The following is a 17,305-nucleotide window of genomic DNA, read 5'->3' as shown; positions in this document are numbered from 1 at the left end:
GGTGAGTGTTGATTACAGTGAATGAATAGCGGTAAAACAAACGGGTAAAACTTGAGTTAGTGTTTAAATGTTTTTAATGGATTTCTATTTTACTGTTGGACATATTTCAGTGGGTGTATAGGTATTTTATTTATATGACAGAGTGAGATAGTGCCATTTAACGAAAACGAAAGATGACTAAGATGTCAAGTTGTGACAACTTAAAGTAAATAGCACGGTCTGTTTAGTCATATAGTAGAGTAATTAATATGGAAGCTTCATACAGGACGATAACTTGCCTTATACAGGAGAATTCGGTAAGGCAGAGTAGGCTGAAGCTTGGTGATTTCGATTTTATTTCCTTTTGTATAATATTGGTTTATCAATTAAGCCAAAATTTTCCAGAATTTATATGGGGTAGGCCTACAGGTGTTTGGTTATTTTCGCTTGTAGGCCTACATTCTTACTAAAAATTGCAATGAGTGCTCATATACGAAAGAAATATAAGAATATGTCTATGGTTGTAGCTACTTATTATAGTAGCAAAGTCAATATTTCATGGGAGAAGTTGCAGAGTATAAATTCAGACATGACGACACAAACCTAGGCTTAAGGAGGGTCATAAGGTAGTGAAGACTCGAGCTTAAGAGAGTAATCTTTATTTTTGTTTTCTTTTTGTATAGAATTGGTATATAAGCTCTTGTGAAATATTGGTGGATAGAGGGTGTGTTCGGTTAGACCATATGATCGATAGGTATAGGTATATATCATGAATGTATTTAGATTTTATATTGTGTAGATGGATTGTATTGTTGTTGATTTTGAATTCTTTGGTGAGATGAATGTTGTTTATATGTGTAGTAATGGAACATTTATAGAATTTTAATTTGGGGAAATTCAGAAATAAATGATGGTAAGATTCAGTTGCTCGGTTACAATAGTGGCATTTATAGTTGATAGTATATATATTTCTGTATAGCATAATATCTTTTGTTAGTACTGCATTATTGATGATTGTATACATGAAATCCTTTTCTTTTTCAGATAAGGAGGAGCATTTATAGAGGTTTGTCCAGACTTTTGAAAAGTCAACATGAGGTAATTGTTTATTTATTTTTGGTTGTGTCTGTAATAAGTCAATTAGGGACCAGTATATGGCTTTAAGTTTTGTATTGTATGTATATTTGATGGATGATTTGAGGCTATTGTAAGTTTCTTTTATATCTATATATGATTGGGGGAGTTTTTCCGAGTGGGTATAATTATTGGATGCATATCTTGGCAGAGTATCCCTTGTAGTAAATCATAGCCAGTATATGTATAGGCCTAACCAGGGACTGTTGTTGTCTTTGATTGCTTTTACTATAAGTTGTTGTTGCATTGCCTGGATTTTTAGTCGAATGTTTGGCATTTTAAGGCCACCATTTTTATGCTCTAGGTTCAAGGTGTTTCGATTAATTGTTTCACTTTTATTTTCCCAGATGAAATTGTAGATTATTTTATTTATGTTTTTAATAATTGAGTTTGAGGGAGGAACTATCCTAGCAACAAACCATAGTTTGCTGAGTATATAGTATATATTAGTATAAACTCTGAAACACGAATGACAGCTAACTGTTCCTGCTTACTTATATACCTACAGGAATGGAACGATTTGGTTAATGTCAACTAATATTACATGATTAATCTAACACCCAAGCCGAGTACACACCAGCCAAGACGCCGACATCCTGTCGCAATTCAATTACAGGAAATGAGGGATTAGATAATGTGTTTGTTACAATTGAATTTTTATTTCTGAATAAATGTTACGTTTCACAGTTAAAATTCTAAAGTATGCAATTAATATTCCATAGCTTTAATCTATTGGTACATGTCATTAACTAATCTGTCTGTAATATCAATGAATCAATTTTATTTTAATTTAGCTTAAACATTCCCAACATATACAGTTTTGCATGATTACATGAACATATTTTGTATGAGTGATAGAAATAATTACGATTGTAATTGCATATACTTGTGAACTTTGAGATTTTTCCTATGGGAAATACACAAAATTATAAGCATGAATAAATATATGTTCTATACATTTGAATGAATACCGGTCTCAGATATTTATGTGTGAATTTGAACATGTGTTATACGTATGTGAAAATTGAATGTTTATTTCTGTTGAAATATTTCGTTTCACAAGGAAAATCCCAACTTATGTAATTAACATTCCATAGTTTTAATCCATTTTCATGTTTCTACGCACGAGTTATTTATCAACCATGAAATCGATCAATAAATCCATTTTAATTCAGTAAGAAACGTGACTCACGCGGCACAGTACATGCAGAAACATATTTATTAGAAATGAATATGATTGTATGAGAAATGAATACGATTGTAATTGCATATACTTGTCAACGTTGAGATTTTTCCTATGGGAAATACACATAATAAGCATGACGAAATATATGTTCTAGACACATAGGCACCCTTCTTTGAAGGTGTTAACGGATTAACTTTGGGGATGGCTTCCTCTTTTCAAATTCAAAAAATATAAGTCTGAATACCGGTCTAAGATATTTATGTGTGAATTTGAACATGTGTTATACATGTGTGAACATTGAATGTTCATTTCCCTTGAAATATTTCGTTTCATAAGGAAAATGCCAAAGTGCATTTAACATTCCATATGTTTAATCCGTTTTCATGTTTTACGCATGCATTATTTATCAACCATGAAATCGATCAATATATCTGGTTACATTACATTGATATTCAATAAGAAATTTTTTTATCCTGACGGGTATTTTACAATGATTATTAAACCTCGAATTATTTGTATTTAAAAATACTATTTTTTACATTTACTTTATTTGAATAAATATTGAGTAAAGCAATCATTATTTGAATAAATTTTGTTTTGATCAATCTTGTTGAATCCCTAAAGCAACAGTCTCGAATTTCTCTCTCAAGTCGGCTACTTAAGAAAACGTGTGTTGTGATTTCTTAATTAAATACATATTGTAAAAATATCTTGTCAGTCTCATAAAAAAACACAAGCTCTGCTCAAATCTCGAAGGTTTCTAAAGCCGGCAATATATGTGTCTATTTAAGAGCGTTCCCATTCTTGTCAAGCATATCACCTTTGGTGGAAGTGGACGTAAAAATCAAGGAACGAACAAGTTATCATTAAAGATGAAAATCGCCATTTTAGGCTCGTCACACGTCAACAAATTAGAGAAATTTTGTAGGGCAACGGCAACAGATTTAAGTGCCCATCAACTATTTTTTTATGGAAAGCCGGGGTACACAGCCGCAAACTACAGGCCGTCGGCCTTCGACGTATTTCCAGGCGTGGACATAATTTTCGTTTTTTTGGGGGGAAATGATATTTTTCCGTCGCTTGACACCAAGCTTATTGCAGAGACACTGTTGGCCATCCTCCGTAATCTCCATGTCCGCTACAACGTACCGGTGGTGTGGATCAACAGTTACCCACGGAAAGATCCAAGATACGGAGACTGGAGGATGAATCGGAGACAAACAGAAAAATTGAACAGAGAAATGAAACGTCGGCTGAGTGAATGTCGATACCTTTTTTATGGACTAACCTGCTTCTACCGAGAGCAAGACCTGAAAGAGTTTTTTTCGGAGAGTTTGTTGGATGGGGTACACTTGAATTCGTCGGAGATGTCCAAACTATGCTTGTACATGTCCTGGATTGTACATTTGATAGGAGAACGTTTATACGACCGTATGCCGATAAGTTTCACCAGCAACAAATTCGAGCGCTGTAAAGCTGCCCTGTTTGGTTGAACGACACCCTAAATAGGGTATCAAAAACAGTCCTTTTCAGGACTACCAAATTTGGAATGAAAAACATTTTCATATTCTATATATTCTATTATGAAAGATTTAATAAAATCAAATAACAACGGTTAAATACAGTTAATCCGCATCGGTGCATGTGATAAAATCCAAATAATATATAAAATATTATCAGCCAGTACTTATTTTATTTATTTTTATATAATTAAGATACTAATATTGATTTCCATATGTAGAAAATATATCAAGTACATCAATAGATATATCAAATCACTATGTTTATTGAAGGAACACGCGTAGCCATAATATATACAGTTAATCCTCTTAGCAGACGACGCTCGTTAATCGAGAAAATGTAAGTAAAAGCATGTTTGTTCTATTACACTTAAAATACTTAGTACAAGAGAATTAAAATATTAATTACAAGAGAATTAAAATATCAATTACAAGAGAATTGTTAATTACAAGAGCATTAAAATATTAATTACAATTAGAAGTAGACGTGTTCCGGTCTATATATGTCGGCATTTTCTATACAAGAATGGATTAAAGACTTCAGTTATATTCGCCATTTTGTTACCTAATTAATATATACCTTGACGTATATGTAGGTAAAAACAGATGCATATTTTGTCTTCTATTTATAAGATCAAAACAATATATAAAGGAAATTGTTGGGGGTTTTTCTGTACTAAAAATACTTATTTCAAGTGAATTAAAGTATTAATGATCGCTGGCGTAAGAAAATGCCGTAAACTACATGTTGACTAAGACTTCAGTTATAATCGCCATATTGTTAGCACGTTAATTAATCTACAGGAAACAAAATCCAAGCAATATATAAAATATTATTAACCAGAAATTATTTCATTTATTTTTATATAAATAAAATACTGATATTGATTTCCATATATAGAAACGCAAAAGTATATCAATAGATATATTAAATCGCTATGTTTATTGAAGAAACATGCGTAGCAGTAATATACAGTTAATCCACTTAGCAGACGACGCTCGTAAATCGACAACTGGACCTCCTACAGTTCTACCTCCTGTATGTAGGTAAAATAAGTACAAACATAGCTTTATTCTTCTATACAGGAGAATTTCGCTCTTCGATCGCCATCTTGAATTCTAGTGATTATTGATTGATTTAATCCTCTCACACAGCAGAGTTTAAATTTACCGGGTTAGGGAGTTTACTCCATATATGGGATCAGACCTCTGTACCTGGCGATATTATTATTGTTCGATTTATATAGCGCTTCATTACACGTGAAGTGTTTCTCCACGTTTTGGGTATAAACTTGGAATATTTTAAAATTTATACGTATATTTGTGCATGGGGACAAGTGTATATCTCGGGTCAATATTTTTATTGAACCTAATTTAGCCCACATAGGGAACAGAATACATTACGGGTGAGATAAAGGCAATTATTTTAACCGGTTAAAGAGAGATAACTCTATTCATCCGATATCAGACCTGGAATCAGACCTCTGTATCTGGTGTAAACTTGGAATATTTTCCTATTTTTCTGTATATTTTTGGACGTGGTAGCAGGTGTTTATATCAGGTATATCTATATTGAACATATATTACCGCGCATAGAATCTCAAAGAAGAAATTACCAACTATACGATAATATTACAAAAATTCACGTTAAGAGAGATAACTGCATTCATTCGATATCACACCTGGAATCAGACTTCTGTACCTGGCGATTTCCCTGTTTGTGATGTAAACTTGAAATATTTTTGGACGTGAACACAGGTGTTTATATCAAGTATATTTTGATTGAACATATTTTAGAGCGCATAGAATCTCAAAGACGAATTTACGGACTATACGATAATATTAATAAAAAAAAAATCACGTTAAGTGGTTAAAGGGAGACAACTCAAAATAAGGAATCAGACCTCTGTCGCTTGCGTTTTCCCTGTTTTGGGTGTAAACTTAAACTCGGAATATTTTCCAGTTTCTGAATATATTTTGGCGAGGCGACAGGTGTATCTTTAAAAACTTATCTACATTTTAATGTAATATAATTTTGCGGAAATAGTCAACTACTAGGATAAATTATGGCAATTAATCTTCTTGCTAGCGCCAACCGGGATGAGAAAAAAAAGTTGCGTGGACCCTAACCCTAACCTAACCCTAACCCTAACCCTTACCAACGACCGACGCTGGGCATCACCCGCCCCTTCCCACGGGCGAGTGACCCCAAGCCCTACCCACCCATACCCACTCGAAATTTTCGGATCTTTCTTAAAGTAAAATGCGTATCTTAGGACATGTCCAGAAAGGGGCGTGGCAATTTTTTTTTTGCAGAATGGGTACTGGGCACGGCCTTACCCACTCATATCCGTACCCGTGACCCTACGGCACGACAAAGAGCGAAATACTGAGATTGGGCAAAGACTGCTTGTCACATTCTCGATATCGCGGTATGACAAAGCACCCTTGGATGGACAGCGAATGGGCACCCCTAGTGTTAACTCTACAAGATGTCCAAGATGATCGGTTCGGTATATTAGGTATCCCGTGTGTTGACGCATATGACATGCATTAAATACCCTATGCCGTAGTGATATTTGGACATTATTGTGCTCTTTAAAAAAGACATTGGCTATTCATGGACTTTTTTTGTGTTCGCTATTATTTGTTATTTGTTACTGTTTAAAAATCGTTGAATTCGTTAACAATTTTATTAACAATGAACTGTTAAATATATCATAAATTAATGTTAATTTTAAAAAAAATGTTATACACATCTGGTCTGTAGTTTCTTGCCATGGGTAGTATAAAAGGGCAGCTGTCCTAAAAAAGACATTGGCTATTCGTGGACTTATTTGTGTTTTCTTTTCTTTGTTATTTGTTACTGTTTAAAAATTTTGAATTCGTTAACAATTAACAATGAAATGTTAAATATATCGTAAATTAATGTTAATTTAAAAAAAAAGATGTTATACACATCTGGTCTGTTGTTTCTTGCCATGGGTACTAGGTATAAAAGGGCAGCGGTCCTGAAAGGGAAAATCTATTTCACCATGGACGTGTGATTCAAGCACCCCTTTACCGTAAGTGAGCAGACCAAGGGGTGTAGGGAAAACGGTCTTTGTGCAGAAATTTCTCCAAATGTCGCTTTTTGATACTCCCCCTGAATGCATCGTTGGGTAATTTGGACGAAGGGCCCCAATGTTTAGTCGTGGGTGATTTGATGGGAGAAGACAACGACACGTTAGAACGTTGGTTCACCAAGAAAAGTCATCAAAGGAATGTGACCGTGATTTACATTGTGGAAAACCTGTTTGATATCGATTTAAATGCTCACTATGAGCTCTTCTTCAAAAATCCTCGCGATGCCTCATGGGCCTGACAAGGACAGATGCCTAGTCGTTCGGATGAGAAGAAAAACCGAGGTCCCGTGTACACATTTGCGTGCACGTAAAATATCCCTTGACAGTTGGAATTCGATATAAGAGTAGGTCGTAATGCCGCTGTCCGGTCAAAATTTCCCTCATAGCACACTGTATGGCGTATGCCCGTCTTCATTAGCCCAGTTCGGAGCAGAACAGTAGGACGTTAAACCCCATTTCATTTCATTTCCGACAAAAGTGTCCGGGACAGGGTCAATTTATGCAACACGCCTTTGCCCATGCCACGAGTACCCCTTGCAGCTATTTACTGATCGATCCGAAACCCGATACACCCGGTGAACTGCGTCTTCCTATTCGTATCTTTGTGAAATAGGTATAAAAAGGCTCTTGGATGTCCACCTTTCTAATATAAGCATGACTCGTGTGAAGAACGCCGTTCGTCTTCATCAACCTCCCCGACTACCCCGTGCTAGATTTATACTACCCTCCTGGTAAGGACAAAATTCGTTTGGCGCTACACCAACAGAACCCGAAGGAATCAACCGACGGCGCAATGTGTGTGCATGCCTCTACCAATCTAGCTCGTACAGTGTGCCACGCCGTCATCAGATTCCAGTCAAAGACGATGACGCCCGCTCTACGTCTCGATGACGATATGGTGTCGTCAGACGTCGCCCAGCACCATGCCAAGAATTGAAGGAATGAGGAGATTTATTAACGGTTTGAAACAACTGTCACCCGAAATGGCGTATGGACAGTTGGCCAAGAGTATCGGGATAACCAAACATGGATTGTTGAAATGGTACAAGTTGGCTGCCGAACATTTGCTGAAAGAAAATGCATGACCCTTGCACAAACGATGGGTAGAGCGAAATCAAGAGTCAATGTTATCATTCTTGTCTGGGTTTGGGAGTCTGTCCCACCACCGGTCGGACGTCACACCCCGTATATATGTATCTAGATCAAGCATTAGATGATCACAGTCACGAGGACGCCGAGAAAGTATAGGACTGGTTCATGGACGAGCAGCTACAACAGGTACAAGATGGGAAGTAGACCCCCAGTCCCATGTCTTCCTCGGCATCTGTCCGACCTAGCTTGTAGTAAATCTAAAAATAATAAAGAGGAACCGAGATTAAAAGATTAATCTATGGAAATACGTTCTTTCGTTTTTCAATATGCTGGAATTAATCAATTCAGAGATATTCCGTGCTATGACGGACATTTTTAATGGACCGTGGCATTTCTTCATCGAAATTCAACTGTGAAGAATTCTTATATGCGCACGCCAATGTGTACACAGGAGCTTGTTTTTTGTTCCACATACACCACAAGACACTGTACTTTACCAGACCCTTTTGTCCCGCACTATCGACACGGAGAAACCACGCTGCAAAATCCCGGGGAACTTTCTTGACCGACACCAGGATCAGTGTATATAATCTAAGTATTAAGAGGAATATGGCCGATAAGACAACATAAGGCGACAACCCGACAACCCGACTACCCGACATCACGACATTTTAACCCAACACCACGACAACCCGATAACCTGACAACACGACATTTTTACGCGACATTACGACATTTTTAATGTCGTGGTGTCGGGTGAAAATGTTGTATTGTCTGGTTAAAAATGTCGTGGTGTCGGGTTAAAATGTCGTGATGTCGGGTAGTCGGGTTGTCGTGTTGTCGCCTTATGAAGGGCGACACCACGATATACTACGACATGATACCAATCAGCCACCATAGTAAGAGGAATTACGGTCTATAAGATGAAATTACGACAATTACCGTAAGCGGTTAACGGGAAACAACTGCGTGACCAGAAGTGGAACTAGATGGCTGCAGTGCCACGAAGGGGTCAGTCGTCGTTGCTGGCCACTAAGCAGTCGTCGTCGCTCTCACTGTCACTGACGTCTATGACGTCAGTTTCAATATACTCTAGGGTAGTCTCCGGTGCAGTTTTAGGTATATTTTCTTGTGCAGTTTCTGGTTCAGGTTCGGGTATGACCAATACCTCATCCGACACTTTGAACCAATCTTCTCCGTCTAGCTTGATATAAGACCCCATGTCGGAGTGACAAAAAAACACGAACGGCCGTCTTTTTATGTAAAATAATAGGATGGAGATCTCCGAGCCCCACCCAGAACGGACCTCATAGGGAGCAAGAGCCCCCTTCTTAAAAACATTATAAGACCTAACCAAAAAATATTAAAAATGTATACTGTACTTTATCAGGAGAGAGAAATCATTTAACAATATGAATACTATACACTATATAAGATAGCTATCTTAAAATAGGAGAGAAATCCACGCGGGCGTCAGGACAAATGTCTTATGCTTTTAACATAGGGAAATCGGATCGCCAATTGCCGCGGCAATATAGATTTTTTTCGTAAATAAAAGTAACATCCACTCTATTAAAACGGGCAATTGGCAATTATATTTGAAAACGAAAATTCTTTCTGAAAACGTTGGTGGCCCTGACAACGGCCGTTGGATGGCCCAGAAATGGTGTGTACACACTCTAGGGCGGTAGGGGTTGTGGTGGGGTAGTACCCCATCAGTTTGCTGTCGTTAGAGATCCAACAAATCCACTCAGTGCTTATCCCACTCCATGGCCACTAGCCGATGGAGTACACGGCGGGTCTGCCGCAGCAGTTTCTGATGGCTCCCTTTCTCCTCCAGAAACCGTTCACACTCGGCTTCCCAACCCAATTCCTCGGCCTCCCATGCCGCCCTCTCAGCACACCGTTCGGAGAGGAGATGCTGAAACTCACCGGTCACAGTCTTACCATTCGTTTCTCTCGTTTAAGAAAATTTCTCATGATTGAAGGGCGTATTTTTCACACGCCTAGTTGTGCAAGTGAGGCCACTGGAGGGCAAGTCTTGCCATGGATCCAAACTGACGGCAATGTGAAGGGAACTACGGACTAAGTGGGGTATCAGTGGCAATACTCAAAGAAGACCAAAAAACTAAACTGACAAATATATTCAACAGGTTGGGGAACTACTTCGTTAACGCGGAAGTACTTGGGTATTTTATAACGGCATCCAAGACATCGAAGTTTTAATAAAGACCTGCAAAGACTTGTAAAATAAAACTTGTAAAAATTTGTACACAGTTTAAATAGGTCTATGAGAGTTGACGTTTTAAAATGGACAAGGCGTTGGCACGAGCCCGAACATCCTGTGGGTTTCGGGGGAGGGATCTGTTTACAGAAAGCCTATTACGGGAACAACGCACGTGCACCTTGCATAAACCTATACGAAAACGTTTCCCTCCCTTATCCGATCTCTCGTCCTTGGGTACAATTTCTTACTCTGTATCATTGACACGTTTTCCAAATATGCCTGGCTGGTACCACCTAAGACGGGCCCCACGTTATCGCAGGCTTTACAAAAACGTATTCCGCTACGGCTGCAAACAGAAAAAAGAACCGAATTTCTCAATCGACATGTTTAAGCTTTCCTGAAGAAGAAAAAGATTCATTTTTTCGTCGCGCACAATGTCGAAACTAAAGCAAGTGTGGGGAACGATTTCAGCGCAGGCTCAAACATATGGAAGGGTATCGCTGCCAATATTAAATGCTCTGCGACAAGTCGTTTCCATTGATTATATGTAAAATGTACAAAGTCCTAATACCGATAATGATAAAGTCAAAAGCCAAGAGTTAAGTGTAAAACGTCAAATGTTAAATGTTAAATGACAAATCTTTTGTGGGAAAATGCTTTTTTTGACGTGTCTACATTTTACATTTCTCTCATTACATTTCACATTTGCTCTCTGCCACATCCCATTTCTCATTCATGCTTTCTACATAGCAACTTTCGCACAGCATCAACTTTCATATGCAAATGTAGGATATCACGTGACTTATTAACATATACGGAAACCCGGCACACTATAAGTATATTCACCGCACGATAACAGTAAATCAAGCTGGGACACCATAAGAAACTATCTAGACGACCGTGCGTAATCATGAATGTACCAGGAAATAATTGATAGATTCAAACAGCCAAAAAACATACTTTCCAGTAATTTATAACAAAATAACTAGAATTTCGTATTAATACCCGTATTTTGATATTTTAAACACCCCCCCACTCTTTCCCTATAAACAGAGTTGAGTACAGCCTAATTAACTTTGATCCATTAAAAAAACAACAATATATAAGCATTGTGTCCAAAAAATAAATAATATATTTAAAGAGAGGAATGAATTAACACTTAACATTTGACGTTTTACATTTAACTCTTACCTTAGAGGTATTTTGACTTTATCATTACCGGTATTATAGGACTTTGTACATTGTACTTTTTACATATAATCAATGGAAAAGACATTGTAGCAGAGCATTTAATATTGGCAGCGATACCCTTCCATACAAACAACGCATGTGGCGTTATTTTACTTACCGGTACATCCAACGTTATATCCATGTACTGACAGACTTGGTAATATGATACAACGGGGCTCAACATCGTACTATCGGCATGGCATCCAAAGACATGACCCCGGACAAAAATGGTAAATCAATTCCAAGAAAACCAAGGTAGTTCCAATCCGAATGTCTCGACATGCACCTGTCCGACAGAGGCTATTGGCCCAACTGTACATTGGAATCGTTTCGAATGGATCGGCGTATAGATTATTGGATGAACGTGGCGAGCCTATCGCGAGAACATTTTATCCCCAAGGATTACAAAGTGTGAGAACGGATACGGACGAAGAGTATCCCATTGAACGTATGTTGGATCGTCACCGCGGTGAAATGCTGGTCAAATAGTTGGGATACCCGGCCAGCTTCATTTCCTGGATACCCAAGACCGCCGTTGTCTATAAATAGTCACGGTGTGTTTCAAAGAATGTCACAAAGTCGCAAGGCGAAGTCACGTCAACGATTTCTACGTCCCACTCCGAACATCGGCGCCACTGTTCTTGTTTTGGCAGTCGCACCCGTCTAGCGGAAATTGTGTTTTTCTGTCAAGTGATTTTGGTGTACGTAGTGGCAGGTGTCGCTTTAGCTGAGTTAGCCACACGCTCCGACGATCCCCAAACCAGCCTGTCGATCCGACCTCCCGTCCAATAGTATTGGTTATCTGCTTCCGGCGCTAACCCCAAATCCCACCCCGAAAGATGACAATTTCCCGCCAGTTTTATCTCACATTGCCTAGTGGCAGTTCCATGAAAGTGTATCCCGACAACACGATGTTCAGTTACCGTACGTCTCTGAATTCTCAGATCAATTTGGACCCCCGAGACTGGGAAGTGGGATTGGCCTCCGTGTCATTTCCCACGATGTGGAACAATCTCTCGGAAGGAGGTAGCGAGATTAGTCTTAGGATGGTGATCTCCTCACCCTATAATCTAGACGTAGACAGGGCAGACAACATACCGAAGAATACAAATTAGTAGGTGGGCAAAGAGTCCGCCAAGGTTCAGATAAAAAAAAATACCCTATTCCTGCTAGAAAGGACAAAGTGTACAACACTTACTAGCTGAGATAAATTCGCCCCTATTGGACCATTTAAAGTCGTTCAAACAGAGGTATTTCATCGTGGCCCCGGACACTTTTGATATCAGTGTGGATCTCCTGGAACCGCAAAGTGTGGGGATTATGGTGGCGCCTTTATCGGATGTCTTTCCAAGTTCTCACGGTTATCATCGCCCGAATATCATCCATTATCAACCTTTCAAATACGACAGCCACCATTGGCTTCTATATAAGAAAATGTGTTGGCCATAAAGTCTGATTCACCAAAGGAAAATTCGTCGTCAAACTGTATTTCCGACGAAAAACGTAATGCAAAGAGACCCCGCAAAGAGAAACTCAAAGAGAAACTCAAAGAGAAACACGAAGAGAAACTACAGAAGTCAACACCAACAGAGACACATTGGGCTCCGGTCTGTTCCCAACGCTGCCTTACCCATTTACCAGTTACCAGTCTCAAAAAGAAAAAGAAGCCAAGCACCGACGTCTCAACTGTGACTAAATTGACCATAGATTGTTTGCTTGTAGACAGTCCCAAGAAAACCTCACCAACATTGGCCTCTATATAAGATACCGTCATGGCTATCAAGTGTGATTCACCAAAGGAAAAGTACTCGTCAAACTACATTACCGACGAAAAGCGAAATGCAGGTTTATCGTGGTGTCTTACGCCAAAAGGGCGCGAACATGAAGACGCCCACACCCATCAACGTTTTCCGGGGCGGTGTCTTGCGCCAAAAGGTCGCGGGACGTTTACAGGGGCTACTGAACAATGGCGAAACAACGCATTAAAGGCCAATTTCTTAAAGAAATTTGGAAAAGCCGCTCTCGGTGTGGTGTCGGGGAAAACAAAGTGTGGGCCAGAGTTTGAAGAATATGTCCGAGCGCACCATAAAACCGCGTCTCCGACAAACACTAGCCGATGGCATGTCACCCAGACCACCCAAAATCCAACGCCGACAAACAGTAGCCGATGTCTTGTCTACCAGACCAACCAAAACCAAAAATTTGACAAAAAGGAAAGGAAAATCCCCGGGCGTCATGTCACGAGCCACACGTCCTCGCCCAGACATCTTCGATGGCTTCAGCAATGCGTAACGATTCCGGTCCTTGTGCTCGGGATGAACTGTAACAATTGTTCCAAGTGCCCAACACGCACACGTCCGTTACCAGAGTGGCCGAAATACTAGTCCGTAAATACTCCACCACAACCGACCTTAATCAGGGTGGACCGATTGAATTCCTGGTGAACAAGGTCAGTAGGGAATTTATCGATTTGGCCAATACCCTGTACCTCCGACTGAAGGTGGTGAAAGAAGATGGTACCAGTCTACAGGCAGACGAAGCCGTGGGTCCCCTGGATCCATTCTTTGCTTAAAGATTGGAAAAGATTCTGATACGTTGGTCACGTCTCCTCTACCCAATTACGCTTATCCAGCTTACCTAGAGAATTTACCAAGTTATGGAGAACAAGCCAAGGCGAACAATTAAGACTAACATGTCTTGTGGCACAAGGATACAGAAGGCTTTAACAAAACGTATTTCGCTACGGCTGCAAACAGATAAAGGAACCGAATTTCTCAATCGATATGTTTAAGCTTTCCTGAAGAAGAAAAAGATTAATTTTTTCGTCGCGCACAATGTCGAAACCAAAGCAATTGTGGGGAACGATTTCAGCGCAGGCTCAAACAACGCATGTGGCGTTATTTTACTTACCGTAACATCCAACGTTTAACCATATACTGACAGATTTGGTGATATGATACAACGGGGCTCAACATCGTACTATTGGCATGGCATCCAAAGACATGACCCCGGACAAAGAATTGTAAATCACTACCAAGAAAACCATGACCCCGGACAAAAATTGTAAATCACTTCCAAGAAAACCAAGGTAGTTCCAATCCGAATGTCTCGACATACACCTGTCCGACAGAGGCTATTGGCCCAACTGTACATTGGAATCGTTTCGAATGGAACGGCGTACAGATTATTGGATGAACGTGGCGAGCCTATCGCGAGAACATTTTATCCCCAAGGATTACAAAGTGTGAGAACGGATACGGACGAAGAGTATCCCATTGAACGTATGTTGGATCGTCACCGCGGTGAAATGCTGGTCAAATAGTTGGGATACCCGGCCAGCTTCATTTCCTGGATACCCAAGAGCGCCGTTGTCTATAAATAGTCACGGTGTGTTTCAAAGAATGTCACAATGTCGCAAGACGAAGCCACGTCAACGATTTCTACGTCCCACTCCGAACATCGACGCCACTGGTCTTGTCTTGGCAGTCGCACCCCTCTAGCGGAAATTGTGTTTTTCTGTCAAGTGATTTTGGTGTACGTAGTGGCAGGTGTCGCGTTAGCTGAGTTAGCCACACGCTCCGACAGTCCCCAAACCAGCCTGTCGATCCGACCCTCCTGTCCAATAGTATTGGTTATCTGCTTCCGGCGCTAACCCCAAATCCCACCCCGAAAGATGACAATTTCCCGCCAGTTTATATCTAGTGACAGTTCCATGAAAGTGTATCCGGACAACACGATGTTCAGTTACCGCACGTCGCTGAATTCTCCCATCAATTTGGACCCCTGAGACTGGGAAGTGGGATTGGCCTCCGTGTCATTTCCCACGATGTGGAACAATCTCTCGGAAGGAGGTAGCGAGATTAGTCTTAGGATGGCGATCTCCTCACCCTATAATCCAGACGTAGACAGGGCAGACAACATACCGAAGAATAAAAATTAGGAGGTGGGCAAAGATTCCGCCAAGGTTCAGATAAAAAAAATACCCTATTCCTGCTAGAAAGGACAAAGTGTACAACACTTACTAGCTGAGATAAATTCGCCCCTATTGGACCATTTAAAGTCGTTCAAACAGAGGTATGTCATCGTGGCACCGGACACTTTTGACATCAGTGTGGATCTCCTGGAACCGCAAAGTGTGGGGATTATGGTGGCGCCTTTATCGGATGTCTTTCCAAGTTCTCACGGTTATCATCGCCCGACTGTCATCCATTATCAACCCTTCAAATAAGACAGCCACCATTGGCTTCTATATAAGAAAAGGTGTTGGCCATAAAATCTGATTCACCAAAGGAAAATTCGTCGTCAAACTGTATTTCCGACGAAAAGCGCAATGCAAAGAGACCCCGCAAAGAGAAACTCAAAGGGAAGCTCAAAGAGAAACACAAAGAGAAACACAAAGAGAAACTACAGAAGTCAACACCAACAGAGACACATTGGGCTCCCGTCTGTTCCCAACGCTACCAGCCTTACCCATCTACCAGTTACCAGTCTCAAAAAGAAAAAGAAGCCAAGCACCGATGTCTCAACTGTGACTAAATTGACCATAGATTGTTTGCTTGTAGACAGTCCCAAGAAAACCTCACCAACATTGGCCTCTATATAAGATACCGTCATGGCTATCAAGTGTGAATCACCAAAGGAAAAGTACTCGTCAAACTACATTACCGACGAAAAGCGAAATGCAGGTTTATCGTGGTGTCTTACGCCAAAAGGGCGCGAACATGAAGACGCCCACACCCATCAACGTTTTCCGGGGAGGTGTCTTGCGCCAAAAGGTCGCGGGACGTTTACAGGGGCTACTGAACAATGGCGAAACGCTTTCTACAAGCTGAAAACAACGCATTAAAGGCCAATGTCTTGAAGGAATTTGGAAAAGCAGCCCTCGGTGTGGTGTCGGGAAAACAAAGTGTGGGCCAGAGTTTGAAGAATATGTTCCAGCGCACCATAAAACCGCGTCTCCGACAAACACTAGCCGATGGCATGTCATCCAGACCACCCAAAATCCAACGCCGACAAACAATAGCCGATGTCTTCTCTACCAGACCAACCAAAACCAAAAATTTGACAGAAAGGAAAGGAAAATCTCCGGGCGTCATTTCCCGAGCCAAACGTCCTTGCCCAGACATCTTCGATGACTTCAGCAATGCGTAACGATTCCGGTCCTTGTGATCGAGATGAACTGCAACAATTGTTCCAAGTGCCCAACACGCACACGTCCGTTGCCAGAGTGACCGAAATACGTAAATACTCCACCACAACCGACCTTAATCAGGATGGACCGATTGAATTCCTGGTGAACAAGGCCAGTAAGGAATTTATCGATTTGGCCAATAACCTGTGCCTGCGACTCAAGGTGGTGAAAGAATATGGTACTATTCTACAGGCAGACGAAGCCGTGGGTGCTCTGGATCCATTCTTCGCTTAAAGATTGGAAAAGATTCTGATACCCTGGTCACGTCTTCTCTACCCAATTACGCTTATCGAGCTTACCAAGAGAATTTACCAAGTTGTGGAGAACAAGCCAAGGCGAACCATTTAGACCGACATGTCTTGTGGCACAAGGATACAGTCGGTGAATTTGATCAGGCCTCGCCAGTCAAAGTCAATGCAGAGGCCCACGAGCCTGCCATTACCAGGTTGGTGGAGCGCTACAAACGCATCTCTCAAAGTCAGGTGGTGGAATTACAAGCGCGGTTACAAGAGAGGTACTTATTGGACGGGATCGATCTACGCCTGAGTTTGGAAAAACACACCTCTAAATCTGTCCTGCTGCATGCCGACAACAAAGGACCCTACAAGATTGATTTCATCA

At 40.4% G+C, this 17,305-nt stretch overlaps 1 long non-coding RNA gene across 1 annotated transcript; it reads left to right on the top strand.

Moving 5' to 3' along the window:
• The first annotated feature begins 474 nt into the window (after positions 1-474).
• LOC130010526 (uncharacterized) lies at positions 475-1,737 on the top strand. Its single transcript, XR_008788920.1, has 3 exons — positions 475-739; positions 1,024-1,077; positions 1,622-1,737. It is a non-coding gene; the product is annotated as an uncharacterized LOC130010526 (long non-coding RNA).
• The last annotated feature ends 15,568 nt before the right edge of the window (positions 1,738-17,305 follow it).

The sequence above is a fragment of the Patella vulgata genome, chromosome 1, assembly GCF_932274485.2.
Source record: "Patella vulgata chromosome 1, xgPatVulg1.2, whole genome shotgun sequence".
Taxonomy (NCBI): domain Eukaryota; kingdom Metazoa; phylum Mollusca; class Gastropoda; family Patellidae; genus Patella; species Patella vulgata.
This window is presented reverse-complemented; position numbering and strand designations above follow the sequence as displayed.